The following is a 27,421-nucleotide window of genomic DNA, read 5'->3' as shown; positions in this document are numbered from 1 at the left end:
TTCCTGTGACTTCTAGAGTTGATTTTAGCTTTGTCATCTTGCTCAGCAAGTCCCTTTATTCACTGTGCCATTTAGCTTGCCCAAACTATGACATCTGCCCCATTGCATGAATAACCCCTTAAGAAGGTTGTATGCTAAATTAGAAAAGGAATTACATATATTTTGGTGTCTTCTCCATGAGATACCAGTTGTTTTTAGCATGACCACAGTGATATAGATGCTAATTTTCTTTTTCTCCTTGCAAAACATTTTCTTAATAATCAGTTAAACTAACTAATATCTGTAATAACCGAGGCATTGTGAAATAATTAATATTTAAAAATCTTTTTTCTCTTATCATCGACATCAATTGCCAAATGCTCAAACACATGAGACTCTACTGGATGTATGTGTTTAGAAAACCCAATCTGTGAAAGCAGCTTGGTGATGAATTGGCACTGAAAGCAATAATTTGTTCATAATAAGCTATGTACAAGTCACTTCTTGACTGAAGAATAGGAAAATTGCACTTTGTTTGCTATTGTTATTTATAAAGTGAATACATTTAAAGCTTTTCTCAGGGTCCCTCTCTGTGTTACTGATGGTTTTCACTATTCATTGGAGTATACATACACGCTGAGCTAAAATATTCCTGGGGGATGAATCTTTCACTTTTAAAATGGAAGTAGATTTGTTCAAGGAACATTGCCCTCAAGCCTTTATTCTGAGAAATTAATCTTTACAAATATAGAGAAATCCCCGCCATTTACATGAATTCTGAGGGCACCAGTCATGGCAAAGAACTTGAACATCATTGTCCCAACTCAGATATTTCCCCATGTTTATCTACTGAGAATTATATAGTACGTCTAATGGAACACTTTCTATCTCTATGAAATACTATGCAATTTTAAATGAAGGCGCATTTGCTGTGATAGATTACCTCATGGCAAAATGAGACCATAAAATTCCTTGCAAATAGGATTTATGAAATAAATTTATTTAAAAGTGTTCCTCAAAACATATTTCCAAGGGGAAGTCTAAGCACACATAAATCTTGTAATATAATTAAAATTATTATTGCACAGTCCTATTAGACATTTCATAATAGTAAAATACTCAACAATGTGGTATCCACATGCACAGACATTTTCATAATTATTATATGTAATCAAATTGTAATTCTCTCTTATGCTTTATGGTGATCATAAATAGAATGGCTGACCCATGTTTGTTTCTCTCAAAGTGATTGTTTAGGCAAAAATGAGGTATAAAACATAGGCAGCTCAGAAATACAGCAGGCTGATTTGCACTCCCTTCAATGTTGTTACCTACATGTCTCTGCACATCTAGAGCAGACAAAACTTCAGCATTCTACTCTCTGATTGGGCCTTCTTGCTCCATTAACAAGAATTACAAAGTTGGTTATAATTTATTGTTACTTGAAAACAAACATTATGAATAAAGTTTTTTATTTTGTAACTGGAGCCACATGCTATTAATTTTTGACAAATTATTTTAATTGTAAAAATAAAGGCTATATTTCAATAATTTGATACATATGAGTGATATGCATAGATTCAACCATTATCCTTAAAAAATTCTGTTTTTGAGTGCTTTCATTATGTTTTATTAACATGCCATTATGGGATAGAATAACATTTCAAACTGTGAATGCAGCAGGTGCCAATTATGTCATAATAATGAATGTGTCTGTCTTGGCATTGCTTTATTTATAGGAATCTCTGAGATCTTCTGGTTATTCATAAAGTGCAAAGCTCATTAATTTCTGACTATAGTCCATGCACTTATGTTTAGAACTCTGGAATTTGTTTCCAGCTCCATACTGTTTGGAGCTGCTCTTGGCTTGTCACCTTCCTGCATTCAGACATCCTCAACCTGCTTCCAAGACACTCGGAAGCCTAAGCCATCTTACATCCTCACATACACCCCGCTCATCAACTTTGTAACCTCAATATGGGAGGCAACATCTGGGACATTTGTCTCTCTTAGTTGGACTAGACTTGCTTTAGTGCCCTCTAGTAGCACCCATTTCACTCCAGATGACACATATGAATGAAGCTATATGTCATTTGTAGTCTTTCCTTATTTTACTCAAGAGGACATCCAGCCCTGTCCAGTATGCGGCAAACAGTAACATTTCCTTTCTTTATAAAGCCAGGTGATGTATCTGAGTCTCTATCTGTCTGTCTATCATATATAATACAATATATTTCTATCTATCTATCCATCTATAGTGTTGTATATTATATATGTTACATTTTTTATTCACCCATCTGCTGATGGGCAAGTAGCTTAATAATATATTTTGCCTATTGTGAATAGTGATGAGAAGAACATGGATACACTGTGTAGACACTGTGACTTTCTTCAATGTCTGTAGACTAATTCTTTACTGAAAAGGGTTCACCAAATTCACTGCATTTTTTCTTTCCTGATGATGAGGCATGTTGGACTTCTGTACTTCTCATATGCACTTATTCTGATTTTCTTAAATGCTGTCAGGATTATTTACTAAGTGGTTCTCATTTAGGCTTCTCTTGCAGCATCAGGCTTCTCTCGTCGCACGGGAAATCTTTATCTTTGTCTTCTTCGTGCTCTCTCTGCACATTCTTCCTGAGAGTCGCATCGTGATGGATTTATCTGTGAAGCTTCTTCAGTCCGGACAACTCCCTTTTTACTTTGAAAGACGTCTTGATCTTTTGCATATGCCCACTGACTGAATTCATTACATACCCTGATTTTCACAGGTAGATAGAAATCATCGTCTCATATCTATTCACAGTTAGGTTCAGGAAATGGCATTTTCTAACTAGTTGTTAAAAATAGTACTTTCAGAAACATGACTTTTCCTGAAAACTGTATTTTCTTCCTCCTGCATAGATAGGCAATGACACAATAAATCAGTCATTCTAAGTCTGACTTCAGATGTACAGATGAAAAGGCTAGTTACTTTCATAAGCATATTTGAACACTTAACTATAGGTATTAGTTACTTAAATAGAACATGTCCTCATCTGCATGGGTGAAAGCTAGTGAAAGTTATATCACATGAATTTATAACATGCGGCACCTATACCATTCAAGATTTTCATTTATTGCAACAATTTTTGATTGTTCATGGAACTTCTTGCAGTGCCCATGGTAACCACTGTGATCTTTCTTGTGAACCTTGTGAGTTTTATGTACTTCAGTAGCCTTCTGTCTCTTCCCATGAGAGAATGTTCATCACCCGGAGGAGACATTTACAATGTTGGAACCAGATTATAAAAAGTCTGCTTTGCTCTATTGTCTGCTTTAAAATAGAACCACAACTCCATATCATCTTGATATATTCTTGAACCTTCTCTTTCAAAAGACAATTTATTGAGTTAATTATAACATAAGTTTTGAAATGACTTCATATTTGAGGTTCTCCGTTAATTATTTCAAGTACAGCATAAAGAAACTCAAACTTGAACTATGATAAAAATTTTAAATAGGTAAGATTTGAAAATAAACAATGTAACAATATAAAATTATAACTCACCAAGTAGGATGATATTCTTAGAATGGGCAATTATATATTCTGATTGAATATTATTTTCAATTTTTCAAACATAAAAGATAATCACATTTTCTATGTGTTGTTATTGCTGGACTTTCTTGGATCCTCCAGCTTTTGAATAAAGACACAGAGACTATTTATTATGTGTAAAAGCTTAGGCACTATAGAAAGGCTACCTCCTAACAAGCCTTGACATAGTTTACCTGTTTATTCTAGTGCACATCTGCTAGGTGGTCCATCATCGGGCTGTCACTATGACAGGACTGACTTTCTCTGTGTTACCCTGGTAAGCTTCCTGCGTTTCATCCCTCTCCACAGAGCCTAACTCTCTACCAGGTATTCCTGCCATCCATCCCTTTCTAAGCTATTGGCTATCAGATCATTATTAAAGCCAAACAGAGAACGCTCTAGACAGGTGAGGAAAGATAGAGATTATACCTTCAAACATTGTACCAAAATGCAACCCTATCAGTGTTAAGTGAATATGTCTGACATGTCAGATGGGTAATTTAGCAATCATGCAAAATACATGGTTCAATATTCTGGACATGTATATTTTTGGCAATAAATTATGTATGATTATTACTCTTAAAAATATGAAACTCATGCAAAACAAATCAAAGACAGCTAAATTTCAAATTCTTGCCATTTTAAAGTAACTCCCAGGAATCTGTATCATATTGTGTTGAAAGTCATTATGTTGAAAGCAATGTAAATTTAGCAGTTAAGCAGGCAGGTTTTTAAAAAATGTTAATCATCCTTCCAACTCAGTAGTTAATTACCCATGCCTTTGTGTGGGAGAATGAAAAAAAATGCTGCTGCTTTTGCATATCAATGTAGCAAGCTTTTATAACAGTAAAAGGGTATAATGAACAAGTACAGTCATTGATAATTTCAGTAAAAATCTTCAAAACCATCATGTCTTGAACATAGCATTTGAAAAGTGTGGTGCTTTTGTTCAGACAGCAAAAACTGCCTGGTTATTGAAAATATGAGAGGGCTGTCTTTAAGTTGGAAATGACACTTCAGTCTAAAACTTTACATTTATTTTGACCATTCCTGTTCTTGAAATATAAGTATGATAGCTGTGTGAATTATTCACTTCACAACTGAAATAATACTTTATTTATACAATAATATTCACTCCATGCTTACCTTACACCTCTGCTGTTCATATTTTCTTTTTCTTGACTGTTCTACTTCTGCCTTCTGTTCTATACCTAATTGCTATGTTTATATAGCTGTATGGACATTTTCCTTGAAGATCTCAGAGAAGGTGAGATTACAATTATTGCAGTTTTTCCCTTCCCCATTGGTGCTGAAACATGGACCAATGCTGAATCATCCTGTGGAAGAATGTTGATTCTGGATCCTAACATTTAGTAAGCAGTATGACCCAAATCAAATGTAAGTGTACCATTTTCTGCTGCCCCTCCAAGTGCAGTAATTCTAGTGAGAAATGAAGACTGGGGTGTGCAGGAGCAGATAATGAGGCTTGCAAATATTATTGATGTTCCCTTGTTTGCATCTATAATCTCTAGATTTGTTATTTCTGTTCTAACATAACCACTATGGAAAGAAATCTATTGTCTCACGAAGTCTGGATGCTGGCCATTCTAAGTTAATGTTATCACCTGGCAATAACTACATCATCCCATGACTGGAAGTGAATGTGAAGGTGACAAAAGGATCATACTTCTCTTTCTTGAATATTATAGTCCTAATGACTGAAAGTGGAGTTCTTGGGTCTTATTAATACTTTTAGGGTTCTGTCTCTAAATACTGTTACGATTGCAAGTCAACTTGAACATGACTGTGATGGTGGAGGCATACTGATCTTTCTCTTGTAGGAAGGATTTAATGAATTCAGTGCTTTACTTAGAGCTTGTAATTATAACTCATTGTAGAAGAGAAAAAACACAAACTTCTCCAGACTTACAATTTACAAGTGCGGTCCCAAGATTCACCTTTTATAAAGGTAGTTAGTAAAGGGGGAAGGTGAACTGTATAAGGATATGCTACAGACTGTCCAAAAAGTAGCCCCCCTCTCTCTTCCTTGCTCCCTGCATCCCTCTTTCTCCCTCAACCCTTTACCTCCCTCTATTTCCCCTACTCCTCCCTCTATCTCTCCAGCCGTCTTGTTCTCTCTCCCTCTCTTCCTCGCTCCAACTTGCCCCTTTCCCTCTATGCCTTTCTCTCCCTCTCCCCACTTTTTCTTCCCTCTCCCTCTCCTTCCCTCCCTCCTTCCACTAATTCTCTCTCTCTCTCTCTCTCTCTCTCTCTCTCTCTCTCTCTCTCTCTCTCTCTCTCTCTCTCTCTCGTTCCCTTCCCCCAGCTTCAGTTGCCTGGACAGAGATCAGAATCAGAACAAACATTACAGGAGCTAGCTATTCTGTCCTTCCACCATATGGGTTATGGGGTCAGTCCCAGAGTATCAGAATTGGAAGGCAATTGCCTTTCCACAAGGAGGACATTGACCCTGATCATTAAAAAATTGAGATAGGGTTTTAATCAGTTTCTCCCCTGGTGATTGGCTTCACTAACCATGGATGCCACAGTTCCTCTTTTCTTGTCCACTCCTAAAGCCTTCACCTGTTTTCACCTAGTCATCTTCTTAGTGTGATCATCACTTACATTTGATTGCCTCACATATACAATTTGAGCCAAATATATCTATTGGACTCTAGAATACCACAATGTTCCCCCTGGTAACCCTTGGGCATACAAGCAAGAATGCCCTGAAGTGTATGTCCCAGAATCTTGCAGAAGAAATGATTTAATGTGAATTCCAACCCTTATCCCATCTTCCTAAGCAGTCTTCTAATTATTCAGAGGAACCTAAGTTTTAAAAACAAATCTGTCCACTAAGTACTGTGTCTGTAACCTTGCTCAGCCGCCTGCTGTGTCTCCCCATGGTCTTTCCTGGAGTCAGTCCATTCCTTACTCCCTTACAGACTGCTTGCTGTTCCCAAGGCCTTTGCAATTATTGTTACCTCCCTGGTCTTCAGCTGACTGTTATTTCTATAGGAATGCACCCCAAATGTTCTTTTATCCAGCCTTCACCTTTTCTGTGACTCATAATGGGAGTGATCACTAAATACTTGGGGATGAAAATAGAAAGTATAGATTCAGTCTTCCTAAAATATTTATAATCTCCACAAAGTTTTTAAACATGCCCATTTTATTCAATTCTATAACCTCCAAGCTTCACAATAAATTTTCAGGTAAGGAGGTCAGTAATTTTAGACATTTTTAAAATGTGCTATAAAATTTGCTTTGTATTAATATATGAGCTCTTACTGTGTCCCTAACATATCCATCTATAATTCATTTACCTTAGGGTACTTTGGGATCATTTTAGTAAGAATGGTTTAAGAAATAAAGTCTGATGTTCAAATCTTTATATCTGCATTAAGTTTTTTTTCTTATTTCACAACAGGGAACATATCCTGAAAGCTAAGTCTTTCAAGGGTGAAAGGTTATTTAAAAATAAATTTTGTTCCCTCTCACAAGGATGAAGTGAAAGAGACAGACTTATAAATTTTTATTATAAATCTCAAGGCAAAATAGATGCAGAAATTGGCATGAAAGTGTGTCAGGTATGCGCACAGAATGGTAGGATCTATGTTCTGTTAATGGACGCAACAGCAGCTCTGACCCCAGTCCAAGGAATACTGTTTTTAATGGATATGGTGTCATTTTAATTTTCAGTGACAAGAAAGTTACAGTACTTTTATTTCATAGTTACTTGTTTGTTCTTCAAACAGAACAGACTTGATATTTAGGATCCAGAGCTTTGATGCTAAGACCTAGAAATCCATGGAAGATTGTAGCTGCAATTTGTTCATCGACCCCTTGACCTGTCTCAGTCACTAAATGCTGTTAGGTGTGTTTCTTCAGCAGATACTGCTTAGGGACAAATCAGAGTGGAGCCAGATTGAGTCCCCCTGACACGGTACAAATGAATAGATATCATTTTTATCCTGTGCAGAAGCCTGGAAGCTGTGGTATTTGACCTTCTGGATGACACCTCTTGTCTGGCAGTCATTATTTTACCTTCACCCCACTAGGATGCTTTAGAAGTGCAGTTATTAGAACACCACAGGAAGAGTAAATGGACATGTGTGTGTGTGTGTGTGTGTGTGTGTGTGTGTGTGTGTGAGAGAGAGAGAGAGAGAGAGAGAGAGGGGGGGAGAGGGAGAGACAGAGAGGCAGAGACACACACACAGAGAGAGAGAGAGAGAGAGAGAGAGAGAGAGAGAGAGAGAGAGAGAGAGGAGGGAGAGAGGGAGAGACAGAGAGACAGAGAGACAGAGAGACAGAGAGACAGAGAGACAGAGAGGCAGACACACACACACACACACACAGAGAGAGGGAGAGGGAGAGGGAGAGACAGAGAGAGAGGCAGAGACACACACACAGAGAGAGAGAGAGAGAGAGAGAGAGAGAGAGAGAGAGAGAGAGAGAGAGGAGGGAGAGAGGGAGAGGGAGAGAGAGAGAGACAGAGAGACAGAGAGACAGAGAGACAGAGAGGCAGACACACACACACACACAGAGAGAGAGAGAGAGAGAGGGAGAGGGAGAGGGAGAGACAGAGAGAGAGGCAGAGACACACACACACACACACAGAGAGAGAGAGAGAGAGAGAGAGAGAGAGAGAGAGAGAGAGAGAGAGAAGAGAAATTCTGTTGTCAAAACTGGAAATTAGAAGAGAAGATAGGGGGGAAAATTGTGCATAGTTACTCAAAGTTGTATTGCTCCTGTGTTGACTCTATCCACTACTGCTGATTTCCCTGTGATTTTGAATTTCCAAGAGAACCACTAACTAGCTCCTCTCGAGGAGACAGACATCAGCCTTATGCCGTTAGCCCTGAGAGTACTGCATGTGGTATCCCCATGCCTCCTGCAAATCTGAAAACTCTGTTTAAACAAAGATGAAAATTCAGTTAAATAAGGCATGTAGGAACACAGCAAAATCAAGCATGGGGAATGAGCTGGATAGGTACGCGCTGAAATAGATGCAGAGAGAGAGATCAGTTTTGAGTGGTACTGATGTAAACACACAGAGGTGTTTCTCTGGATTGCTCCTGCTAGAACACTTCTCTTCCTCCACCCTTGTCATGAGAGCTGAGCTCTTGTCTCCTTTCTTAATCTCCATCTTCTTCTTCCTTCCCTTCCTCATATTTAGATTGCTGCAGTTCTTCTTTTCTTATAATTATTGACAAATAAAGGCTTTTGACAATGATTCAGACTTTATAATCTTTGCCTGTATGGAAATTTTTTTCAGGAAAAAATATGTAAGCAAGTATACAGAATTCTAAGTCTATGTTTCTTTCCGTTTCCATTTGTCTCAATATCACGTTTAATTATCTATTGCCTTTCCTTTATATGGTGACATGTTTCACACTAGTGAAGTAAAGGAAGCTCTTGGTGGTTTGATAAGTGGAATGTTATTTGGTATTCAATTAACAATGCAAAATGGAAATATAGAATAAAATATATTGATTAATCGAAAATGTATTTTCCTTAACTGTATTAATTTTTAAAACACATAAATAGGTCAAAGAACATTTAAATAGATTTCAAATCCCCTTTTCCCACGTATATGTGATAGTGTCTCTTAGGCTACATGAGTTGAGCTAATTTGTATTTTAGGCAAGTTCATGCATATCTTGATAATTAATGAGTTAACTGCACTATCAATACTATATTTATTTAATTCTAAAAGTGATGAATGGCAGTACATTCTTTGCATGTTAAAGTACATTTTGTAATGTATAGATGAATTATTAAAATAGTGAAGAATTTTCACACACGCAGGCATACATAGAAAAAAAACACTCATACTCTCTATACCTGCTGGTAATAAACCTGACATTGAACACTTGCTGTCATTTCAGTGTATTTAAATCCCTTGCTTCAGATTCAGGTTTTCATCCATTTGAATAAAGCAGTACCTTCTACCCTTCTGTTAGAAAATATGTGGACTATACTCTAGCCCCTTGCTGTCTACCTATTTCTTTATTTGTTCAATAAGTCATCCCTACTTCATCAAATGAACAAACTTTAGGACCTGCCCAGTGTTGTCCCCACCATTTGCTCTCATTTATATCATTTACATTTATAAGTGCTGAATAATTTTGTCTTTTGTTTTTATTCGAGACAGGGTTTCTCTGTGTAGCCCTGGCTGTCCTGGAGCTCACTCTGTAGACCAGGCTGGCCTCGAACTCAGAAATCCGCCTGCCTCTGCCTCTGCCTCCCAAATGCTGGGATTAAAGGCATGCACCACTACCGCTTGGCTGGCATCCATGAATCTTAAGTAATGTGTAAAAATTAAATGTCCATTTATATTCAGCACTGCTTCTTAAATTATTCACTGCTCTTATCCTTATTGGCAATGTTTAAATATCAGATGTTTTATTTTGAAGATCAAAATCACTGCTCTCTCTTTTTAAGGCTTATTTGTTATTACATAAGTTCATTGTGTCTTGTCATTGTATTTCCTTGCAATTGGCATTCCTTTAAGTAAGCTTAGACTATATAGCTTAAACAAATATTATTATACTGATGCTTATATTCCTTATGATAATAATGACTGACTTTTACTTGTTGAATATAAGCATAAAAATCATGGCAAACAATGATATATTCATCTGCTGGTAGCTGTACACTCATAGTAAACAGTTGTGTTTTGGTAGTTTAATTACTTAAAATTGCAATAATAACTGGTAAAAATATATAAAAAATAGAAGTGAGAAGCATATTGAATTTCCTACTTATATTGGTTTTGAATTATTATTCTTAAAGTAAAATATTTAAGATGATAGTTTTATTGACTAATAATGTTAAAGATAATAGTATTCCAAAGAAGAAATATTAAGGCAGTTTATTTAATTATTTATACTTAGAATGATAGCCACATAAGTTTTTTCTGAGTTTCCTTTCAAGCATGAATCAAGGTGATGATATTAATAAATATATGAATAAATCAGATTTTAAAGAAGCATTATACTCATATGCATTATGTATTAAGGAAAACAACCTTTCTGAACTTTGTAGAGTCTCATGCTTTCGAAATGCATGTGCATCTTAAGGAATCATTTGGTTGACTGATTATTTCTAACCACCGGAAACCCATATAATATTCATATATGTTTCATTTTTTAATATTTAAGCATGCTCTTAAAAAATCTTATAATACTGCATGTAAAATATTTCTCCTTAACATTATAAATGCCTTTTTATTAAGACTTATCATAACCAATGATATTTTATAATTCTTAGATAACTAACATACAATCACACAACCACAAAGGTTAGGTATAAAGTAAGGCACTAGGGTAGAGGTTAACATGCTCTAGTAAAGGGAAATAGAATAGATATTTAAGGGTGGAGGCAGTGGTTCATGGCATGGAACTGGAGGATCCACTGGAGAGAAGTGGGGTACTGGGTATGAGAATGGAAATACAATGAGAGACACCAAGATCTCAGGGTATTTCAGGGTCACGTGGAAACCTAAAGCAGTCGAGGCTTTCCAACACAAATACATGTATGAAGATGATGTAAGTGAAATGGACAAATAGCAGGGAGACATAGCCCCAAATGGACATTGCTAGTTACCTAATAATGCTTCTCATCCCTGGAATTGGTTGCATTTAATTGTGTTGTTGGCCAAAGAAGCCCTAGAGAAAACCTGCAGACAACTCAAATAAATGATAAGGGTATTGTTGACTCTGTACAAATTGATGACAATGTCATAGTGCTGAAGAAAACACACAACTCCTCAAAGAGGGAGTCATCAAGCCAGTGCCTGCTTTGAACCTTCACCCCACTGACTAGAATTTTAGGCACCAGAACGCATTTGTTATGCTACCAAAAAAAGAAGTGCAAATACTAAACTAGTTATGAACACTTCTATCTACAATGATGACCTGCCTGTAAGATGTGCTTGAGCAATAGATGCCCAAAACTTGTGGGGATGATCAACTAACACTGTATTGGGCTTAAGGCATCTTACATGAGATGGAACACATCTGCCACACTGTTTTGGTGACTAAGTACCCAAGAAAATATAAAACTAATACTACTGTTCTGTCAAAGAGATGTGGCAATAAAAATGATGCCTGATGACATTTCATTATACCGATAAAGAATTGCCTTGCCTGAGAAGCATCAGAGAAGCTTCCTCTTGCATTAGATGTTAACAAATACAGAGATCCAATGCTGGACAACCTGGAGTGAGTGAGTGAGAGACCTTGGGACACTCAGTTCTACATAGGTGGACTCAAGTCCTCCTATGCCATCAAGTCCTCACATCAAGAAGCAGAGTAAGCACCAAAAGTGATAGAGTTGATGAGGTCACCAGGAAAACAAGGCCCTCTGAACACTGTAGGACTCAGACAAATATGAAATAAAGACAAATAACAGAGACTGTTGCAGCATGCACAAGAGTTGGATGGATCTATGCCAGATGAGGTCTCAGTGCTAAGAGGAGACACAAGTTCCATTCTTAACTCAGCAGCTAGCTCCAAATTGTTACCACTCACAAATCAAAAGATTAGTTTTTTTTTTTAATGGAATCTCACAGGGGAAGCATACCACTCTTAAGGGTAGGCCCTGTGCAGCAGTTGATGGCTGACCCAAAACTACTATAATGGGATCCTTGTAAGGTTTTTTTTTTTTTTGTCATAGCTTTTCATTTGTTTGTTTAAAAGTCTTTGTGCACATATTATGAATGTTCTATTTCTTTAACTTGCTTGCTTATTTTGTCCTATTCTGGTTTGCTTTTTCTTTCAAATCTAATTTTAGTTTATTCTCCTTGATTTCTAAGGAGAAACAGAAATTGTGTAAATTCTGATGGGAGGAGAGTGGAGACAAACTGAAAATAGTTGGGGAGGAAAAATAGTAATCAGAATTTGAATGAAAAAATATTTATTTATTTATTTATTTTATTAGGTATATTCTTTATTTACATTTCAAAAATTGTCCCCTTTCCTGGTTCCCCCCTCCCCTGAAAATCCCATAAGCCATCTCCCCTTCCCCAGTCAACCCACCCCTGCTTCCCTGTCCTGGTATTCCTCTACATTATGGAATCAAGTCTTTCCAGGATCAAGGGTCTCATCTCCCTTTGGTGTCTAACAAGACCATCCTCTGCTGCATGCCTTTAATCCCAGCACTTGGGAGGCAGAGGAAGGCAGATTTCTGAGTTCATGGCCAGCCTGGTCTACAGAGTGAGTTATAGGATAGCCAGGGTTACAGAGAGAAATTCTGTCTCAAAAAAAAAAAAACAAAAACAAACAACAAAAACAAACAAACAAACAAAAAACAAAAAAACAAAAAAAGAAAGAAAGAAAGAAAAAAGAAAAAGAAGAAAGGAAGAAAGAAATTGATTTCTCCATAGTATTATCAAAGAGTACACATCGAGTTACTGATGGCTCCAGACACACTGGCAGCACAGAAAAAATATTTTTAATAAATAAAAAATATATTCTAGGAATAACCACATTTAAAGAGCAGTGAAGGTAGATAACACTTCATCTAATCTAATATGTATATGCCTAAACATTGTTTCTACTGCACCACTGCTCTTCAGGAAATTCATAATCTGCACAAGGAGGTTAAAACTAGCACATGGCTAGATGTAGTGGAATGTTCGTTCACACTCCATCTTATTTCTTATTGGTGTATAATTTTGCATAAGTAATTTATGACCTTATACATGTGGTGGACATGCACACTACATTTATTGGAAAAGACCTGATAAAATCCCTTTATGCTAATGAATAAATAAATGCTAAGAAAATGACAACAAAAAAAGAGTATAAGGTAATAAAGAGAAATTCTGGAAAATGTGAAAATTCATTTAGAATAATAATTTTGTTTTATTTGTAAATGTAGATATAGTAATACTCAATGAGGATTTGTAACTCAAATGTATATATCACATTACAATTACCCTAATTAAATAATTTTTAATATTTAGTAATAGTGATTTCATAATTATATAATTAATTATTCTGCTATTTTTCTGAAATGTGTGTGCTTTCTTTTTTGTATATTTATACTAATAGTGTTCTAACTATTAATATATACAGTTATAAATATAACTGTAGAATAATGTAATGGAATGAAGTATTTATAATCCCCAAAATTAAAAGCAATAATTACAATTACAATGAAATTTCTATAAAAATAATTTAATGCCACCTTTTAAGAATTAGTATCTCTTTGTATGAGATTATTTTTTGGTTTTGGTGTTTTTTGGTTTTTCAAGACAGGGTTTCTCTGTGTAGCCCTGGCTGTCCTGGAACTCACTCTGTAGACCAGGCTGGCCTCGAACTCAGAAATCCGCCTGCCTCTGCCTCCCAAGTGCTGGGATTACAGGCGTGAGCCACCACACCCAGCTCAAGATTATTTTTTGAAAACTCATCAATAAATTTCACTTTGTTTTTTTTTAATTTTTTAAAATTTTATTCGATATATTTTTTATTTACATTTCAAATGATTTCCCCTTTTCTGATCCCCCACTCCCCGAAGTCACATAAGCCCCCTTCCCTCCTTCTGTTCTCCCACCCATCCCTTCCCACTTCCCTGTTCTGGTTTTGTCTTATACTGCTACACTGAGTCTTTCCAGAACCAGGGGCCACTCCTCAGTTCTTCTTGTACCTAATTTGATGTGTGGATTATGTTTTGGGTATTCCAGTTTTCCAGGCTAATATCCACTTATTAGTGAATGCATACCATGATTGATCTTTTGAGACTGGGTTACCTCACTTAGTATGATGTTCTCCAGCTCCATCCATTTGCCTAAGAATTTCATGAATTCATTGTATCTAATGGCTGAATAGTACTCCACTGTGTATATATACCACATTTTTTGCATCCATTCTTCTGTTGAGGGATACCTGGGTTCTTTCCAGCTTCGGGCTATTATAAATAGGGCTGCTATGCACATAGTAAAGCATATATCCTTATTACATACTGAGAAATCCTCTGGGTATATGCCCAGGAGTGGTATAGCAGGATCTTTCAGAAGTACCATGCCCAGTTTTCTGAGGAACTGCCAGACTGATTTCCAGGGAGGTTGTGCTAATTTGCAACCCCACCAGCAGTAGAGGAGTGTTCCTCTTTCTCCACATCCTCTCCAACTCCTGCTGTCTCCTGAGTTTTTAATCTTAGCCATTCTGATTGGTGTAAGGTGAAATCTCAGGGTTGTTTTGATTTGCATTTCCCTGATGACTAGTGAAGTTGAGTATTTTTTAAGATGTTTCTCCGCCATCTGAAGTTCTTCAGGTGAGAATTCTTTGTTTAACTCTGTACCCCATTTTTAATAGGGTTATTTGGTTTTCTGGGGTCTAACTTCTTGAGTTCTTTGTATATATTGGATATTAGCCCTCTATCTGATGTAGGGCTGGTGAAGATATTTTCCCAATTTGTTGGTTGCTGATTTGTCCTTTTGATGGTGTCCTTTGTTTTACAGAAACTTTGTAATTTTATGAGGTTCCATTTGTCAGTTCTTGATCTTAGAGCATAAACTATTGGTGTTCTGTTCAGGAACTTCCCCCCTGTACCGATTTCCTCAAGGGTCTTCCCCAGTTTCTATTCTATTAGCTTCAGAGTGTCTGGCTTTATGTGGAGGTCCTTGATTCATTTGGAGTTGAGCTTAGTACAAGGAGACAAGGATGGATCAATTTGCATTATTCTGCATGCTGACCTCCAGTTGAACCAGCACCATTTGTTGAAAAGGCTATCTTTTTTCCATTGGATGTTTTCAGCCCCTTTGTCGAGGATCAAGTGGCCATAGGTGTATGGGTTCATTTCTGGATCTTCAGTCCTGTTCCATTGATCTGCCTTCCTGTCACTGTACCAATACCATGCAGTTTTTAACACTATTGCTCAGTAATATTGCTTGAGGTCAGGGATACTGATTCCCCCAGAATTTCTTTTGTTGTTGAGAATAATTTTAGCTATCCTGGGTTTTTTGTTATTCCAGATGAATTTGATAATTGCTCTTTCTAACTCTGTGAAGAATTGAGTTGGGATTTTGATGGGTATTGCATTGAATCTGTATATTGCTTTTGGCAAAATGGCCATTTTAACTATATTAATCCTGCCAATCCATGAGCTTGGGAGGTTTTCCATTCTTTGATGTCTTCCTCTATTTCCTTTTACAGAGTCTTGAAGTTCTTGTTATACAGATCTTTCACATGTTTGACTGAAAGAAGCCAACTTCAAAGCATCATTATGTCTGATTCCATGACATCATGCAGGAAGCACAAAAATCGTAGGGATGGAAATTGCCAGGGATGAGACGGAATAAGTAGAGTCCACTAAAAGAGAGTGTGGGGGAATTTGGGAAAGTGCTAGAAATATTCTTTATCTGTATAGTAGTGGCTATCAATTGACTTCATACCTCAGTCAAGAGGCCTAAAATTGTATTCCTGTGCTGAGTAGATTTGTCTGTATTCATTAAACTTGAAATACACCAAATATAAAGCCAGTGACATTCAAAAAAATAAATTTTACTTTGCTTTTATCGAATGAACAGTCAATAATTATCTTCTTATTGCAACCTAAACTTGACTTTTCTAAATGTGACTCGTGAATCTTTAATTTGCTTACATTCTGTTTTTTCATTTTCTAAAAATGTATTCTTCTCTGAGACAGAATAAAAATTCCCTCTTCCCACTGTCAGGCTTTTCATCTGAAGTCCCTCTCTTTGATTCCAGAGAGACTCTCACCTCCCAAGTCTCTGGAACATTCTAGATACTCCCTCTGCCCCTCCCCTTCCCTGACCTGTACTTCTCCTTCATCTACTCCTCCTCCTCTCCCTTCAGAACAAGGTAGGCCTTCCAGGGATAGCAACCAAACATGACCTGTCAAGTTGCAAATAAGACTAGGCACCTCCTCTCATATTAACTCTGGACAAGGTGACCCCCAAAAGAGTCCCAAATTGCTTATTGTCTTAAATGACTGGATCATACTTGACAAAATTCTGGTTTGTTAACACTTACATTCTTACATCATGACAAATAAGAAAACATTAGTTTATATAAAATTCAAAATTACATTAAAAATAGTAAACAGATATGAATCTCGTGCAAAGAGTTTTCTTATGCAAAGAAAACGAACCAAAGGTCAACAATAGCAAAGCTTGAATGTAGTTACTGTGTCTGGAGGTCATTGGAACCTTTCACTCCACTGGAAGTAAATCATGAACAAATATGATAATATGCATTGTATTCTAGTTCTTGTGATGTTCCAACTTTCATATACATACATGTGGAGTTTGATCTATCAGAACCTTAATCTTTTAATTTGAGTGTAAATTTAAAATATTCAAGGGTTTTTAAACTACATACTTTTTAAAAATATATTTAAGGATTGAGGGAGATGGCTCAGTACTTAAGAGCATCTATTCTTCCAGATGTTCTGAGTTCCATTCACAATGCCAATATGGAGGCTCCTAATTTGAAAATCCAGTTCTAGGGGATCTTACTCCCTCCTCTGACCTCTACAGACACAGAAGACATACATGCAGTCAAACATACATTCATATAAAATAAATAAATACACTTAAAAATGTCTTTGGTCCATGTGAAATTATATATTAAAATATTTGTGGTGGCCGAAGATTTGACTCGGTGGTATAGAATGTGCTTATCATATGCAAGACCCTTGGCATCAACACGAGGAGTGAGTACATGTGTGCACACATATGCACCCACACACACCACAGAGAGATACAGACAGAAAGAGACAGACATAGAGAAATGTAGTAGGAAGATAGACATACAAACATCAAAGAGAGAGACAGAAACAGATATAGAGACAGAGTCTGACAGAGACAGAGAGATAAGAGAGAGACAGACACCACACACACACACACACACACACACAAGGAGAGAGAGATATTCCACAAAGTGACAGGTTTTTTTCAAATATGCATAATATTTTAGGACATTAAATAATAAAACAGATAAAGTGAATATGTGTAAAATGGCATGTAAAACATTCTTTCATGTATATTTATAAATTTCAAAAAAAATTAGTATCTCTGTCATGAATAACTTTATGAATTTTGTTTAATGACTAACAATTCTCCAAGACAATCTGCAGAAACCACTTCTCAAGATCCTCCTGATTTGACGAATAACCTGTCTGTTCATCTGGATCCACAATAACGATTAAAATTTTCATCCCATAAGTGCTGAAGATGGAAACTTTTAACTCTATTGAAAATGATACAATTTGACTATACGTTTTGTAAACAGCATCATTTAAATAACCATTTAAATGTTCATCACTTAAACTTGAAAAATTCTGGAAATTACTATAACCTAAGATGGTAAAACACACATACTCGTAAACACATACATGGGTATACACACACACATATGCATGCACACACACACACACACACTCACACACACACATACACCCATGCACACATGCACACACACATTCTCTCTCTCTCTCTCTCTCTCTCTCTCTCTCTCTCTCTCTCTCTCTCTCTCTCTCTCTCTCTCTCTCTCTCTCTCTCAACTTCCATCAGGATTTTTCAGGCATTGCCTTCTCTTCTTTCCATTTCTTCAGCCCATCTTATTATGTCCTTGGTGGGGAATTCCTAGCAAATGTTCTTTAGCTTGAAAAACACATTTTGTTACGTCTGTTCTACACATGCAGAGGAAAGCTATTATGTTGGTCTGTCCCTACTAAAGCTTTCATTAGTAAGTTCTGAATCAGGAAGTTCCTCTCCAGAGGATTATGCATCATTTAACAGACCATTGCTCCTGCAATCACAAACTCACCAAATTGCTCCATTATACTTCCTTCTGGAGTAATCTTTCTTCTCCATTCAGGTTCGGCTTTCCCCCTAGAGACTGAGTAACTACTACCTCTTCCTCAAGATCTCACAATTAACCCCAAATTGCTTTTCATCATTAGGTTGAGGTACTTTCCTCCAACAACCTTCTTATTTGCTCAGAGGTTGAGAAAGTATTTGGGGGTCTCCTAATATATTTTCATAAAGCACAGCGTAGGTGATATTAAATCGTTAACTCTGGGTCACATAGTGGCTAATGCCTTTTATCTCCTCTTAATTCAAGGTGAAACTGAATTTCATTTCTGGGAACTACAGTATGTGTTTGACATCTGCCTTTATTCCTCCAGAGGATCTGAACCAGAAGGTCAGAACTTACATCAATGATCTGATTATATAAGACTAGAAAAGATGAAAATTAAAACAAAATATTAGTAGTTATCTTGTTTGTAAAAGAGGACTGCTGGCTCAATGATATTTTTTTGAATCATTGGCATCTAGTGTTTGAATTTATGTGTTAAAATTTCCAGAATAGCAGTACCAACCTGCTCAATCAGGAAATTTCAATACAGATCCTACTGCTGACTTGGAAAAGGTTGGCAATGCCCACACAATTTAACTTATGATGATTTCCTAGTGGAAACAGCGGATGTGGAAAATTCATAAAGGTAAATTTTTTTCAATTAAATTTGTGTATATGAAACCTAGGATAATGATTTAGAACAAATTACTAATAATGCCATTAATGGAGAAATATAATTAATAATGCAATATTAAGGTAACAATCACTTTCCCTTTCCTTTGTATGGGAAATCATATGTTTGAAAATATTATAGTTGTAAATATGACCAATAATTGAATTCAGAATTGAAAATAATATATTATTTACAGATTTACTTTACCCATACATATTTAAATTTTCTGCATATTCACAGAATCTACCTTTTTTGCTTTTCGTGTGCTTTTGCTTTTAAAATTGTTATACAACATTTCAATGAACCTATTCCTGTCTATATAAGCTTGTCTGCATTATATTGTTTACACAGCTAATTACATTAATAGTATCATTTTATTATACATTACTACATCAGTGCTTTCATAAAGTAATTTTTCACCAATTCCTCACCAAGTTACAATTTCAAATGCAGTTACCGACACTAACCTTTCCATAATGTACCTGTGTAGAAATACAAAGCCTTCATAACAAACAAGAGGTTAAAGTCTGTATTATATTTTCTTTTCTGGAATTTTACCCTGGTTTGACTTACTTTGGATTATAGTCCCTTTCTTAGAATCAAAGATGGAGATTCTGATTGTGCTATTTCCTTCAGAAAAGATGCAGAGCCTCTTTCCTTTCATGAAACCAACACAGAACATATAGTATCTACCCAGTGCCACACCTCAGAATATACTTAGCACTGCAATTACACTTATATAGATTTAAACATCTTTCTCACTTGACCACAACTGAGGAAACTTTTATTTTGTTTTAATTTTTATTTTAGTGTTAACTGTCTATGATAAATGGAAAGTAATTGACAATCACAAGATTAATGATATTATCTTTGTTGTAATTACTGGCAGATTTTATTTTTTCTTTTGCGAAAAATGAAGTTCTCTTAAGAAAACAAGATCTAAAAATCCATCAGTTTTTACATTGTCATATTATCCTACCTAAAATGTCGCAGGTGGAATTGAGTCTTGACAAGAGTGCCCTCAAAATTCATCTTTTCACATATATCTGGCTATTACTCTATTTAAAGTGGCAATACTTTTAAAATTAATTACCTTATTTATTTGCATTCTAAATGTTGCCCCTCCCAGTTTTCTTAACCCTATCCCCCATCCCTTTCACCTCTGAAAGGGTGATCCTCTCCACCCCCTCCTCCTGACATTCTTAGGGCATCAAGGCTTTACAGGATTAGGCACATCCTTTTCCACTGAGACCAGAAAAGGCAATCCTCTGCTACATATGTGCCAGGGGCCTTGAATCAGCCTAGGCCTCAAGCCCTGACACTGATACTGATGCCACGTTGTGTTTGCAGACAGGAGCCTGGCATGGCTGTCCTCTGAGAGGCTCTATGAGCACCTGACTGAGACAGATGCAGATACAGTCAACCACTGGACTGAGATCGGAACTCATATGGAAGAGTTAGGGAAAGGATGGAAGGAGTTGAAGGGGTTGCAACCCCACAGGGATACCTACGGTATCAACTAACCTGGACCCCTGGGATTTTCCGGTAAGTAAGCCACTAAAGTGGCAATACTTTGTGTGGGAAAATGACCATAAGAACTCAGATACATAGGGCTTAATGTGGAACTGCAGAGAAAGTCTTCAAGGAACACTTCTCCAGGAACTGGAAGAAAAAAAAGTAAATTTATTCATTATGTTTTAGTAAAAGTATACATGAACCATTTTAACATCTTTATTTAGCTGTCACTGTTGACAATGTTACTGAAAGTGTGAAACTATTCTCTAGAGCTTTCAATAATGCCAAAGAGATCTTTTGGGAAATATGTGGTATTCAGTTGAGGGCTTACTCTGATTTCTCTGACTTCTGAGTAGAAATTAGAAGGCACATGAAAAATTGTGTTTTTAGTTTATTATGCCAAGTATCTCTAGAGTTTGCTAAATGATATCCCTACTTGATATTTTAAAATTTACTGAAGCATGTTATTTCCTAAAGGTAAATTTTTCTTCATGAACAGCAAAGCAAATCCATAGGTTTGCTTTGAGAAGCAAAACTTCAGAGCTAAGGTACTCATAGCTTCTGAATCAGTTAAGAAACTTCAATGCAAGGTCCCTGTGTATATTGAGAGTAGAGGGTTTTTTCTTCCATAGGTTATCTTATGTGTCCATTATCTTACTGTATTTTATGTCACATCAATGTTCACATTCCCTGTAAAAATAGATGAATACTTACCTTGTTTCAATAATGAAAGGACATCACTTCAGAAAACTATATCATGTTGAGTGCAAAGAAAGGGAAATGCAGTTCCTGGCAATTTATTAACACCATTTCTTTAACAGTAATACTGAAAATGAAATGCTGTATGATTTATGAAGATTGGGAATTCAGACAGAAAGCCCTTAGTGTGTTATTCAAAAAAAAATGGAAGAAAAAAGTTCAACTTTCTAAAGACCCTTCAAACCAATGTCACTGTTCCCATTAAAGCACTTCTCTGTGTTTTCTCTGTCATCTTCCCACTATGAGGCAGAAATATAATTGGAATAAATCTGCAAACATTCTAAGATTGCTGCACTAAGTCTGCAGGAATTCACCTCAATTTAAATGAAGTACATGCAATTTATGATGTCCCTGCTATAAAAACAAAAAAGATATACTCAAGTCTCCCTAGGGTTGGCAATTGCTACTGGATTTTGATTCTATACAAATAGGAACCACTTTGTCACCCACAGGAAAATGGTTTTCAGTGCCATGAAAGTCACTTATATTTGGATACTTCAATACATCTAGCAATTACGGATTTTTTTTTCAATTCATACAAGTTACTTCTTTAAACATAAACCACCTTCTGTACTCCTTGCCTTTCACACTGTGAAACATGTATTCATCTTTACATTGTTTTTTATATTTTCCAGAAATGTATTTTAATTAACATATAAAATTTATATGACTCTACATTACAAAATGTGTTGCTGTGGATAGGAATACCTTAGCAAAGAATTACATTAAACTGATGAATATATACATAACTGTACATTCTTTTTTTTTTCTGTTGATTAGAAACTTGAAACTCTTGTTCATGGACATGTCAAATATATAAACATGGTTTTATTGATAGTAATAATATTGCACAAATAGTTATGCTGAAAATACTTCTCTTCTATCTGCCTGACATCTTTACAGTTCCCTCTCAATACTCTCCTCACCTTTATTCAACCACCACTTTACTCTGTAATTTTATGATTATCTTTCACTAAAGAAAACTTACATGGTATCTGAATATGTTTAGAATATGTTTATATTTTGGGCAATGACAATCACTGTAATAAGCTAAAAACTGATTTAAGGTGTTTCAAGTTTCTCAATCCTGAAAATTTCTACTCTATTATATCTGTAAATTTATCATCTGTAACTGATATGAATTTTAATTAAAAAGAGACTTCAAATTAAAACATAGGGCCTATTTATAAAGATAGAAAACCTAAACTGGAATCTGGTTTACTGTACTTGACTCCAACTGTTATCTGTTCTTGGGTATTGGTTACATAATCACACATTACTTGACTTGTATTTCAGTTGTAGGTAAAAGCAGTACTTATCTTGTATATGTGTATGTTTCAATAACACTCATGCACGAGTAATGCTAAATTTTAGCATACAATTAAACCTAGAATCTTTGGCTCCACATGTGTCTCAGTTTCTTCAACTCTGTTACAAGGTTATAAGCTCATGGCTTTTGTGATATCCTTGAGGAGTACAAACTATGCTGAATGTCCCTATGATGCTAAATACATTTAATTGAAAGTTGATTCCCCTACCATATGAAACAGCACACTCTACCTAATGAACTCTAGGAGTCCATCAAAAATCAAGTGAGGGCCAGATGGACAGTGGGGAAGAGCTGCTAGTAAACCTTTCTTACAAATTAAAAATCTTGAACTCACATGTCAATTGATCTCACCTTTCTCCCTATATAAAACCGGTAGCCAACATCAAACTAAATGGAGAGAAACTTGAAGCAATCCCACTAAAATCAGGGACTAGACAAGGCTGCCCCCTTTCTCCATATCTCTTCAATATAGTTCTTGAAGTCCTAGTTAGAGCAATTAGACAACATAAGGAGGTCAAAGGGATACAAATTGGAAAGGAAGAAGTCAAACTCACTATTTGCAGATGATATGATAGTATACTTAAGTGACCCAAACAAAAAAATAAATTGTTGCTAGATAATATTGATCTTGTTTTCAATTGTTAATTTGTACACATTTCTATCATTTTACATAAACACATCTATGTAGTGTGTGTATGTGTGCATATGTATATGGTTTCATTTCTCTCACTCTTTTTTTTTTGAAGTCTAAGCTATTTTTCTATGGGGATACAATTTAATGTTTCTGATCATGGATTTTTACACCATGCCAGTCAATTTTGTCAACAAAGCTCACTATTATAATAATCTAATCATTATACTCCCTTAGATTTCTTTATAGAATTTGTTTGCTTTCATAGTTAACTTGATACCTGGAATATTTCATACAGCAGTATTCATATGTTTGTTTGTTTATTTAGGCTTAGAAACCATTTTCCTCCAAATCATCATCACTTTCTAGTCAGTTCTAGCACCTGCTATACTCTTCTACTTCCCTGTTTGGTTGTCTATAATCTTAGCAATAGCTGTATTCACTCTTCTAAATCTTCCAGGGAACCATGGTGCTTACATTTTATTGCTGCCTATATAAATACTGGTCTATTCATCTCAGAAGGACTGAAAAATTTGACTATTTTCCCATAAGTTTTTATTTACTTTACATACTGATCACAGCTTCCCCTCCCTTCTCTCTTCTCAGTCCCTCTGCCTCACCCCTCCATCCACCCCTCCATCCACCCCTTCTCCCCTTCTCCTCAGAAGAGGTGAGACTCTCTATGGATACCAATCAGCCTTGGCATACCAAATTGTAGTAAAATTAGACAAATGTACTGAAGTTGGACACGGCAGCCCAGTTAAGTGAAAGGGAAACAAAGGCAGGCCACATAGAGACAGCTCCAGCTCCTGCTTTAGGAGTCCCACAAGAACACCCCATTGTAGAATTGTTGCATACGTGCAGAGGACCTAGGTTCACCCCAGTCCAGCAGTTCAGTCTCTATGAGTTCCTATGGGCCCAGGTTACTTGATTCTATAGATTTTATTATGGTGTCCTTGACCCCCCTTGTTCCTTTAATTATTCCTCAGTCCTCAGGTTTCATAAAATCCCCTGAGCTCTCCCTATTGTTTGACTGTAGGTCTCTGAATCTGTTTTTATCCGTTGCTGAGAGAAGCCTCTATTATGACATTTAGGCTAGATTCCTGTTTGCAAATATAGCAGAATATCATTATTCATGCCACAGATTGGTTCCCTCTTGGGCTATAAGTCTCATTGTGGGCCAGTCATTGGTTGGCCCCTCCCTCAAAATCTATTCCATCTTCTAGCCTTGCACACCTTGTAGGCAGGACGAATTGTACCTCTAAACTTTTGTGACTTGGTTAGTGTTCCAATCCAGCCATTGCAAGTCTATTTGGTTGCAGAATGCCTGTTCAGGCTCCATGTCTCCTATTGCTAGGAATTGTAGGGTCACCTTCATAGATTTCTGGGAGTTCCCATTGTCCTAAGTTATTCCAGAGATCTCTTACCAGATACAGTTTTCTCTCCCAGTATTCCCTCCCTATGTCCTCCCCCTACCTCATTCTTGACTGTTCTTTTTTTAAAATCATTCATTATATTAGTTTTTATTTCATGAATGAGGAATGTTAGCTATCATTAAAACTATACGATATTTGAGGACAAACAGTAAATTTCAATTGATATGTTCTTGAAAGAATATGCCCATCACAGTAGAAGTTAATAACTAAATGGTAGAGATGTGTCCATTTTACATTGCAGGATTTGATAATCAGTGATGATCCAAATGTTATAATAAACCAATTTTTTCCTGGATAAGGTACATAGAACTAAATAAAATTAATTTCTTTGAGTCTTTACTTGCTCAGATTTCATGGCCTGAAACATTTTACATGGTTTAGTTTTCCAACTTAGTGCTTCCAGAATTGAATTTTCAGCCTCGATAAACTGTTTAATTTCTCTCTTCCACGGGTTTCTACAAAACTATATTTTTACCCTTCTGGGCTATTTTTTTCAGTCTTTGGGTCATAACCATGAAAGGCTTCTTCAAGTAGCTTCCTTATAGCTAAGATCACTAATAGGAAACTGACAGCCTATGTTTACAACCATGAAAGCCATTATTATGAGATTTTGTTAGTTAAATTAAAATGCACACACTTACAAACTGTAAAGCAGTTGTGAACATATTGCAAAAATCATCTGGAGTTATTTACAATGAGGGAACCTCAAATGAAAAGCTTCTCCCACCAGACTGGCCTTGTAGGCAAGCCTGTGGTGTAATTACAGATTAATGATTTGGGGTGAGGCCACTACTAGACTAGTGGTCCTGGGAGCTATAAGAAAATAAGTCGAACAACCCATGAGGAGCAAGTCAGTCAGCAGTACTTGTCCTAGGCCTGCCTCATAGATTTTGCCCTCCATTCCTTTGTGATAGATTTTTCTGAATAACAAGTGTTAGCTGAAATAAACACTTTTCTTTCCACACAACCCCACCAAAAATAATCAACATAGCTACTTGACAACCTGTGTTTCTTTTCCAGAAGAAATTAGGAGAAAGTAAATTTCTTGGTTGCACATTATTTCTTTAAACACACACACACATAAAAACACACAAACACATACATTTTACACGGGTATGAGACTCTAAAAGTTACAGTTTGTTTATTCTAATATTTCTAAAATTTATTTTGATTTTGTATGTGTGTGCCTGATTTTCTGTACTTCCATCATATGCATACCAGTGCCCATGGAACCCAGAAAAGGATGTTCTATCTATTGGAATTCTCTGAATATTGAAACTGTTGGGAGACACCTGATATGGCTTCTGTAAATTGATCTCTGGTCCTCTGTAAGAGAAGCAAGTTACTAACAGTCAAACAATCTCTTAGTCCCTGCAAATGAAAATCTAAACATGCTAATTTCCTTTCATACCAAATAGTGTTTTTTTGGTTCTATGAGGGTGCTCCCTTACCCCCACCCATTCCCACCTTCCCACCATGGCATTCCCCTATACATCAAGCCTTGACAGGATCAATGGCCTCTCTTCCCTCTTGATGCCCTACAAGGCCATTCTCTGCTACATATACTGCTGGAGCCATGGGTCCTTCCATGTGGATTCTTTAGTTGGTGGTTTAGTCTGTGGGAGCTCGGGGGAATCTGGTTGATTGATATTGTTGTTCTTCCTATTGGGGTGCAAACCCCTTTAGCTCCTTCAGTCCTTTCTGTAACTCCTCCATTGGTTATCCCATGCTGAGTCCAATGGTTGGCTGTAGGTGTCCACCTCTGTATTAGCTCTGGTAGAACCTCTCAGGAGACAGTTATATCAGGCTCCTGTCAGCAAGCACTTCTTGACTCTGCAATAGCATCTGAGTTTGGTATCTGTATATGGGATGGATCCCCAAGTATGACAGCTTCTGGATGGCCTTTCCTTCAGTCTCTGCTCCACACTTTGTCTCTCTATTTCCTTCTGTGAGTATTTTGTTGCCCCTTCTACGAAGGATTGACACATCCACACTTTGGTCGTCCTTCTTCTTGGGCATTATGTGGTTTGTGAATTGTATCTTGAGTATTCTGAGCTAATGGGCTGTTTTCCACTTATCAGTGAGTGCATACCTTGTGTGCTCTTTTGAGACTGAGTTACCTCACTCAAGATGATATTTTCTATTTCCATCTATTTGCCTAAGAATTTCATGGATTCATTGGTTTTAATAGCTGAGTAGTACTCCATTGTGTAAATGTACCACGTTTTCTATATTCATTCCTCTGCTGAAGGACATCTGTGTTCTTTCAGGCTTCTAGGTATAATAAATAGGGCTGCTATGAACATAGTGGAGCATGTTGGATGTTGGAGCATCTTTTGAGTATATGCCCAGGAGTGGTATAGCTGGATACTCAGGAAGTATTATGTCCAATTTTCTGAGGAACCACCAGACTGATTTCCAGAGTGGTTGTACCAGCTTGTAATCCCTCCAGCAATGGAGGAGTGTTTCTTTCTCCATATCCTTGTCAGCATCTATTTTCGCTTGAGTTTTTGATCTTAGCCATTCTGACTGGTGTGAGGTAGAATCTCAGGGTTGTTTAACAAATATTTCTAACAATACAAAGAATTCAGTATCCCCAAAGGCAAGAAAACATGCTATATTTGTCTTTCTGGGTCCAAGTTGCCTCATTTAGGGTGAATCCTTCTTTAAATGTGTAAATATATCAC

Source organism: Apodemus sylvaticus, chromosome 15 (genome assembly GCF_947179515.1).
Source record: "Apodemus sylvaticus chromosome 15, mApoSyl1.1, whole genome shotgun sequence".
Taxonomy (NCBI): domain Eukaryota; kingdom Metazoa; phylum Chordata; class Mammalia; order Rodentia; family Muridae; genus Apodemus; species Apodemus sylvaticus.
The sequence above is the reverse complement of the archived record's forward strand: the minus strand, read 5'-3'. Positions refer to the sequence as shown.